The sequence below is a fragment of the Peromyscus eremicus genome, chromosome 5 (genome assembly GCF_949786415.1).
Source record: "Peromyscus eremicus chromosome 5, PerEre_H2_v1, whole genome shotgun sequence".
Taxonomy (NCBI): Eukaryota; Metazoa; Chordata; class Mammalia; order Rodentia; family Cricetidae; genus Peromyscus; species Peromyscus eremicus.
This window is the reverse complement of record NC_081420.1, coordinates 152,955-160,579: the sequence shown is the minus strand read 5'-3', so window position 1 is coordinate 160,579 and position 7,625 is coordinate 152,955.

Here is a 7,625-nt window from a genome sequence, read left to right as displayed (position 1 = left end):
TAGTCCTATCTTAGTTACCTTCTATTGATTTGATAAGATAATATTTCCAAGGCAACTTCTAAAAGAGTTTATAATAGGGGTTATACTTTCAGGGGGCCAGAGTCCATGATAATCATGGCAGAGAGCATGGAAGCAGACATGCAGCCATGGCCTTGGAGCAGTATTTGAAAGCTTATATCTTGACACGCAAGCACAAGGCAGAAAGAGCTATTTGGGACTGGAGTGAACTTTTAAAACCTCAAAGCCTACCTCCAGTGATACAACTCCTCCAACAAAGCCATACTTCCTAGTCCTTGTCAAACAGTGGAGAACAAAGTACTGAAATATATGAGGCTCTGGGACCATTGGCCCCATCTAGGGGATAACCTCGAATGTTTGATAGGACACTCCCCTGTCTTGCTCTACTATATTTCCCTTCAGATTTCTTGGCCAGGGCTTGATGAGAGGAAAGAGGGCTTCCCACAGGATAAAAGAATTCTTCTACCAGAAAGAGTATCACAGCCTACCCACCTGCCCCAGAGCAGGTTAACCAGATGAAAAATGTAGTCCCCAAGTAGCCCATTCTTCAAGCTGATGTTTACTTTGGTGTACATCTCTAAAGTGATTACATCTGAATTCACCTAGCATAGGTTGTGAGTCTTCTGCACTATCTTTAGAAAAGCCTTTGTCCCTTTAGAGGTTCAGTTTCTTCCATGAACCTAGTCTGGCAATAGCTCTCCTCACAGCTGTGCTGAGCTGGAAGAACAATCTTAGGTGAGGCCTTGGTCCCATATCAGACACTCACTGTGAGATGCTACAGTTGTTGGTGATGACTGTGGAACTTAGGCTCCCAGTGTGACCAAGTTGGTGGATGACCTTCATGGAGTAAGCATGAGGAGCAAGATAATATGTAGTTAGCAGGCAGTGGGATATTTGTGTTGGGCAGCCTCCTGACATCTTTTTCAAGATAGGTAAATCCTGGGGCCCAACAGTATCTCTAAAGAGAGCTGCACCCCCTTGTCCTTCAGTCTCCCCTGGCTACTGTTGGCTTAACTTCCTGTTTCCATCACCCTCCTTCTTTATCCCAGCCCTAGCCCCAGTGCATGCTGGTTTGGTGATTCAGAAAAGGAAGGGGCACTTTTGTGTAAGGACTGTTGGCTGGGAATATGAGTAAAGACTGGGTGGCTAGGAACACTTCAGCCTAAGAAGTTGGCATGAAGAAAGCAACACTGTGCCTCAGGTGCAAAGCCACTGCCCAGCCCCAAAGACAGCTTTGGACCCCTGGATAAAAGCATCCCTATAGCCTCTAAAGGAGAGAGTATCATGGATCTATCTACCCCCCAACTCAAATTCTTCAGTAACTGGAAGATTGCTGGATGACACAGAAGACTTGAGAGTTAGGACAAACTCCTGCACCATACTGGGCCCCCGACTTGGTTTCAGATGCAGGTTCTGAACAGCACTTCTGTTACTGTATTGCTAGTGATATCCATGGACTTTGGAGGGAGGCTGCCTATAGATTACACCCATTAGGCATCAAGATTGAGTCAGAGCATAGGTCCCTTCATTGGTTCTCCAACTGCTGTGTCCAGGCCCACCAGCTCTTTAGCTCACTGCAAGCTCAGCCCTTCTTGTCAGAGCCCTAGAAAGGTAGTCACACATGGCTATTTGATGACTGGCCCACCATCTGGCCACTCTGCCACTATGGGTTTTTTGCCAGACTCAAAGCCTTTCTCCCAGAATTCAAAGGAGATTCTACAACCAATAAAGGAACTAATCTGAAGTATAAGAAATGAGTCTACGCACCGTGCTCTTTCAGTCCATGTCTCTTTATTGTTCTAAGTAAGTTCTCTCTGCTGTTCTCTCTTTGTTCTACCCTGAGTCTTTCAAGTTTCCAGTTTTTATATACATACAATCAGCAATTCTCTGGCCAAAGCAAGGTCACAAGGCTTGAATTCTTTCAGGGTCATAAAAGGCTGATAAGAGTTTACATCAGGCAGTGACTATCAGACTTTCTTTATGACTCAAGGAGGGAGTGACTAGTAAAAGCCTCAATGAACTCTTAAAGGGAATGGGTCAATTGAGAGAGAGAGAGACCTTAAATCAATAAGGAAGTCTAAGATGGGAAAAGGGGATCTGTGTGTAATACTGCATTCCTAAGTGTGGTTAGATAATAAGCTAATTAATTAGCCAAGGTAAAAGTAAGTACAAAGTGTTAAGTATTTGTTAGTGTGAGGTTAGCTTGGGGCAGCACTTTCCTATCTGCTGGTGTCCTGAGCCCAGGGCACACTTGTTCCCTGTCTCTCTAAGGCTGTGAATCAATTTTAGACATGTTGTAATTCTATGACCTTGGGTGTCAAAGAATGTCTCAAATGAAATACTTTTGTCTGGACACTTAACACTGACCGAATGCCTGCCAATGAAGATAATTGCAGGAAGGCAGATCTCTACATTTACATTGGAGAAAGGAACAAAGATCTGGGACTGTGTGACTGTTTTCACACATAGCTGGGGGATGTTATCCAAATACCCCAAATGTATAGGGGAAATTGTGCCCAATAAATGATCAAATAGTGCTGAACTGTGGGAAATGAATCCTATATTGTGCACCCTAATAAACTTATCTGGGGTCAGAGACAGAACAGCCACTAGATACAAAGGCTAGAAAATGGTGGTACTCACACCTTTAATCCTAGCATTTCAGAGGTAGAAATCCCTCTGGATCTCTGTGAGTTTAAGGCCACGTTGGAAACAGACAGGCATGGTGACACATGCCTTTAATCCCAGGGAGTGATGGTAGAAAGGAAAGATATATAAGGTATGAAGACCAGAAACAAGAAGCATTTGGCTGGTTAAGCATTTGGCTGGTTAAGCATTTGGCTGGTTAAACACTCAGGCTTTTGAGCAGCAATTCAGCTGAGATCCATTCTGGATGAGTACTCAGAGGCCTCCAGTATGAGGAAACAAGACCAACTGAGAAACTGGCAAGATGAGGAAGCTGTGGCTTGTTCTGTCTCTCTGATCTTCCAGAATTCACCCCAATACCTGGTCCAGGTTTGATCTTATTAATAAGAACTTTTTAAGATTCATGCTACAGAATCCCAAATTTGTAACAGATGGGAAAAGACTACAGCAAGAATCCACAGCAAGAAAACAGTCAATTCATTCAAAAGTTAGTAATTCCAAAATTTTTTGTGTGATGGTTTCCTCCAGTAGAATCCTTAATTCTAATGGGTTGACCTTAACAAATGATGGCTAATAATTACTGCATAATCCTACAGCCTGTAATAGCTCATGATAATGGCTTCTGACACTTCATAGTCTTTTCCAGGTGCACATGACCTTGTCTCCTCTCATCTGGTGTATAAGCAAGCTCCTACACTTGTTCCTACTCCATAGAGAGAATCCTGGTTTTTCACTTTGGCTAATCTGTTGAGATGACACTGTTTCACTTTGTAAAGGTAAAGATATCTTACCAACTCTGGACACAGTAACCTACACATGGCCAGCAGCCATAGGATCACTTTATGTCCAAAGGTCCCTCCCTTTGGGAATATACCTATAAATAAACTTGGATTGCTATGGGGCTAGGATTGTCATGTGGAAGGGTCAACATAGGGTCCCTTCTCAATCAAATTTCTGCAATACCTATGATCCTTCTGGGTGGAAATTGGCTCCCTTCAATGAAGGCTATGCACCTTTGAATGAATTCAAGGGCCAATTTGTGGGTTTGTCACTGCTAAAGGTGTTACTGAACTCACTAAGTAATAACCTTAGTAGAAGACAAGTTTCTGGGCCTGTTCTTGCCTTGGCATTGGCCCCATTATAAAGAAGGGAAAATATAGGGCTTTAAAACTTGAAGCATATGTTGAACAGATGTGTGGGTGAGAGGATGTATCCAACAGGATGTGTCCAACAGGGCTTGATGCTAACATTTTATGTGGGTAAGAAAGAAGATTGCAGCAGTGTACATGTGGTAGCAGTGAAGGTGGAGTGGGTGGTCTTTAGCAGAGCCTGATACCTGGCAGTGTATGTGGTGTATCTCCAGAGGTTGTTCTGGCAGTTGTCGAGTAGGGTCTCATGCCTAGTACGGAATTGTGGTTGTGGCCTTAAATGGGGATTATACAGAAAGACTTGATATATAGAAGTTTATATGGGAAGGATGCAGTGGGGTGTTCAATATGGCCTAAAGGATACCTAACAGGGCCTGATTAGTACTTTATATGGGGAAAAAAGGGTTCCAGCAAGACTTAACATGTAGCTTATGTGGTGGTGACAAGGTGGGGGTGGACACTGTTTATCAAGACCTTATATCTAGCACTTCATGTGTAATGAAGTGAGATTGTCCAGAGGGCCCTGAAACATAGCAGTGCATGTGGGATTTCAGGGGGATTGGGTATACATTGGGGCCTGATTCCTAGCAGTGTATGTGGAGTATTGGCAGTGGACACAGGTTGTTTGATAAGGGCTTATACCTAAAGGTTTATGTGATGTGGTGGGTCAGGAGATGTTCTGCAGGATCTGAACCTAGCAGTGTATGTGGGGCTTTGCCTGAGGGCAGAGTGCATATCAAGGCATGACAACTAGTAGTGTATTTCTTTCGGAAGCAGAGGCATGAGGTTTTTTAATAAAGTCTGATAACTAGTGTTGTAAGTTGTACAGCAACTTTGGTGGGGTGACCAATGAGGTCTGATAGCTAGAAGTTTATGTGAGTCACCAGAAGACAGGTCACCAGCATAGCATAAAAATCAGCAAAGCAATTTGGATCAGCAATAGATAAAAGCATGTCCAGCACATATAAACTTACAAGCTTCAGTCCTTGTTGCTCCACCCCACATACACTGATAGGTATCAGGCCCTGCTGGATACCCCCTTGCATTCCTATATATACTGCTATGAATCAGGTCCCACTGGATTCCTGCCCACCACTTCACATATTATGCTAGGTATCAGACCTTGCTGGACATATCCCCTTGCTCATCTCACCACTCATAAATACAATGATTTATATAATGTCAAAACCCTCAGCCCAACCCAAAAGGAGGCACTATAAGCCATGACATTTTAGAATAGAAAACTTAGTGCTCATTAAGAAGAGATTTTAACATACATTAAGCCCATGCATTACAGAAGAGAAGGGAACTCTTAGGGAAAGAGCAGTATACATGCAAACAAGGGTGTTGGCTTCTTAATAGAAGGCACTTTTTCTTTTAGAGTATCAGGAGTGCCTTCACTCCTGTTGATCTCTGGATTCAGTTGCTAGCCAGGACCTGACACACAGGAGTAAATAGTGGTAGTTTATTTACTGCCTGTCTTAGGGTTTCTTTTATTGCCGTGAAGAGGCAAGACCATGGCAAGTCTTATAAGGAAAACATTTAATTGAGGGGACTCACAGTTTCAGAGGATCATGATGGGGAGCATGGCAACATGCAGGCAAGCAGGCGTGGTGCTAGAGAAATAACCAGGAGTCCTACATCTTGCAGGCAACAGGCAATCACCTGTGACATTGGGCAGTATCCTGAGCATAGGAAACCTCAAAGCCCACCCCCACAGTGACATATTTCCTCCAACAAGGCCACATCCACTCCAACAAACCCACACCTTCTAGTAGTGCCACTCCCTCTGAGACTGTGGGGGCCAATTACATTAAACTACCACACTGCCATATTCCTCAAGGGGGAAAAAATTAAGAACTGTGTATCTTTGGCTGAACTTGATGTAAACCAAGCAGTTCTTGCATTTAAAGAGATCCTCCCGCCTTTGCTTCCAGAGTACTGGTATTAAATGCATGTGCTGTACCTGGCCTTTTCTTTTAGGCCACCAACCAGCTCCCAAATCATGACACAGAGACTTCTTATTAGTTATAAATGTTCGGCCCAGCTTAGGCTTATTTCTGGCTAGCTCTTTTAAATTTACCTGTTTCTCTTGATTTACCTTTTGCCTTGGGGCTTTTTACTTTATTCCTTTCTTTCTGTATATCTTACTTTCACTACTTCTCATGTCTGGCTTATTACCCCAGGTGTCTCCCTTGTTCTCTCCTCTGCTTTCTTCTCTTGTTCTTCCTCTCTTCTCTTCTAGAGCCTGGATTTCTCTTCCTATTTATTCTCTCTCCCTGCCAGACCTGCCTATCCTTTCTCTGTCCAGCTATTGGTTGTTCAGTTTTTTATTAGACCAATCAGGTGCCTGAGGAAGGCAAGATGAGACAGATGCAACACATCTTTACATAACTAAACACACATCTTTACATAATTAAACAAATGCAGTATAAACAAAAGCAACACACCTTTACACAGTTAAAGTAATATTCTGCAGCATAACCAAACGTAATACATCTTTGCTTAGTTAAAATAATATTGTACAACATTGCGCCACCACATCCTTACCTAAGACTATCTTTTAGAAGTAAAGTGAGGCTTGGAAGAGAAGAAGTGCTACCATGAATTCTTCTGTGGACAGAAGACAGTGAGGTGTGGAATACAGGCATTTGTAGGCACATCTCTAAAAACATGGCACATAACATGCAGAGGATCCATCCCTAACCCTGCTATCACAGGATCCCCAATCTAGATTAAATATGAGCAGCTTTTCAGTACTTATAAAGCATGAGTCCCAAGACCTCAGGCCTGACCAACCGGCAGAGACAGTCATGTCAGATTTGTGTGATTAGCTAATGTCAATATGACCCATTAGGTCACAGAGATCAGGACTTACAGCTGAAACCACAGTATGGGGGAGGGGAGAGTTGTTGAGACAGTTGATAAACATCTTGTAATGTTGAAGGCAAAGCTTTCACTACAAAGACACCACCAGTGCAGAGACAGTAAGCAAAGCCCCAGATTTAGGAAAGTTGCTTCTTGATTTTATCCAAAACTAAGGTACACACTTGCTTGACACCGTCTGCCGTTACACTGCTTGCTTTCATGAATCCTTCATCCTATTTTATTTAATGAATTGAGTTTTATACAGTTGTCCACTGCCTCTACAGGCTGGCTCACTGGAGTATCATAAGATAGTGAAAATCTTGAACCACCTGCAGCCTCAGCAAGCACTTTGTGGACAGTCTGTGGTGGCTCAGACACCCAGGCCCCTGATTTTCATGTCTCTAATGGTCTCTCTTTTTTATCTGGGTTCCCACCGCACCCATGTGCTTGCTACTCAGGAGATATACTCTTATCTTTGACTTGATACTTGCAAGAAGAGAAGCAGTGATTAATAGGCCCATGAAACCAGCACAGTCACCAGATGCCTGCCTATATGTTCCTCACCCTAATTAAGGGAACTGATGAACCCACTAGCAGCTGCAGTCTCTGGACCTTTATATACATTGCTCTAGCATAGCCCATAGATGTTCATCTCACAGTGGAGGAAAATGAGTCTCAAGCTTAATAGCTTCCTCTTGGGGTCAGAGAAAATTTGGTCAGGACAACCTGCAAATTGTGAGCCAGGTCTTTTAGTTCCAGTCACAATGCCTATAGTGACAACAGGCTGAGTTCCATAGAGTTCAGAGGTCAACTCCAAAGCTCTAGGTGGCCATCTTTTCTATACTTGGCTCTGAAGGTTCTTTTGGAGTACATGTTCTGCACGGAAGCTTATTTTCAGAATTCTTCACCCTGTATCAGCATAAGTGAGTTGGGATGTGGGAAGAC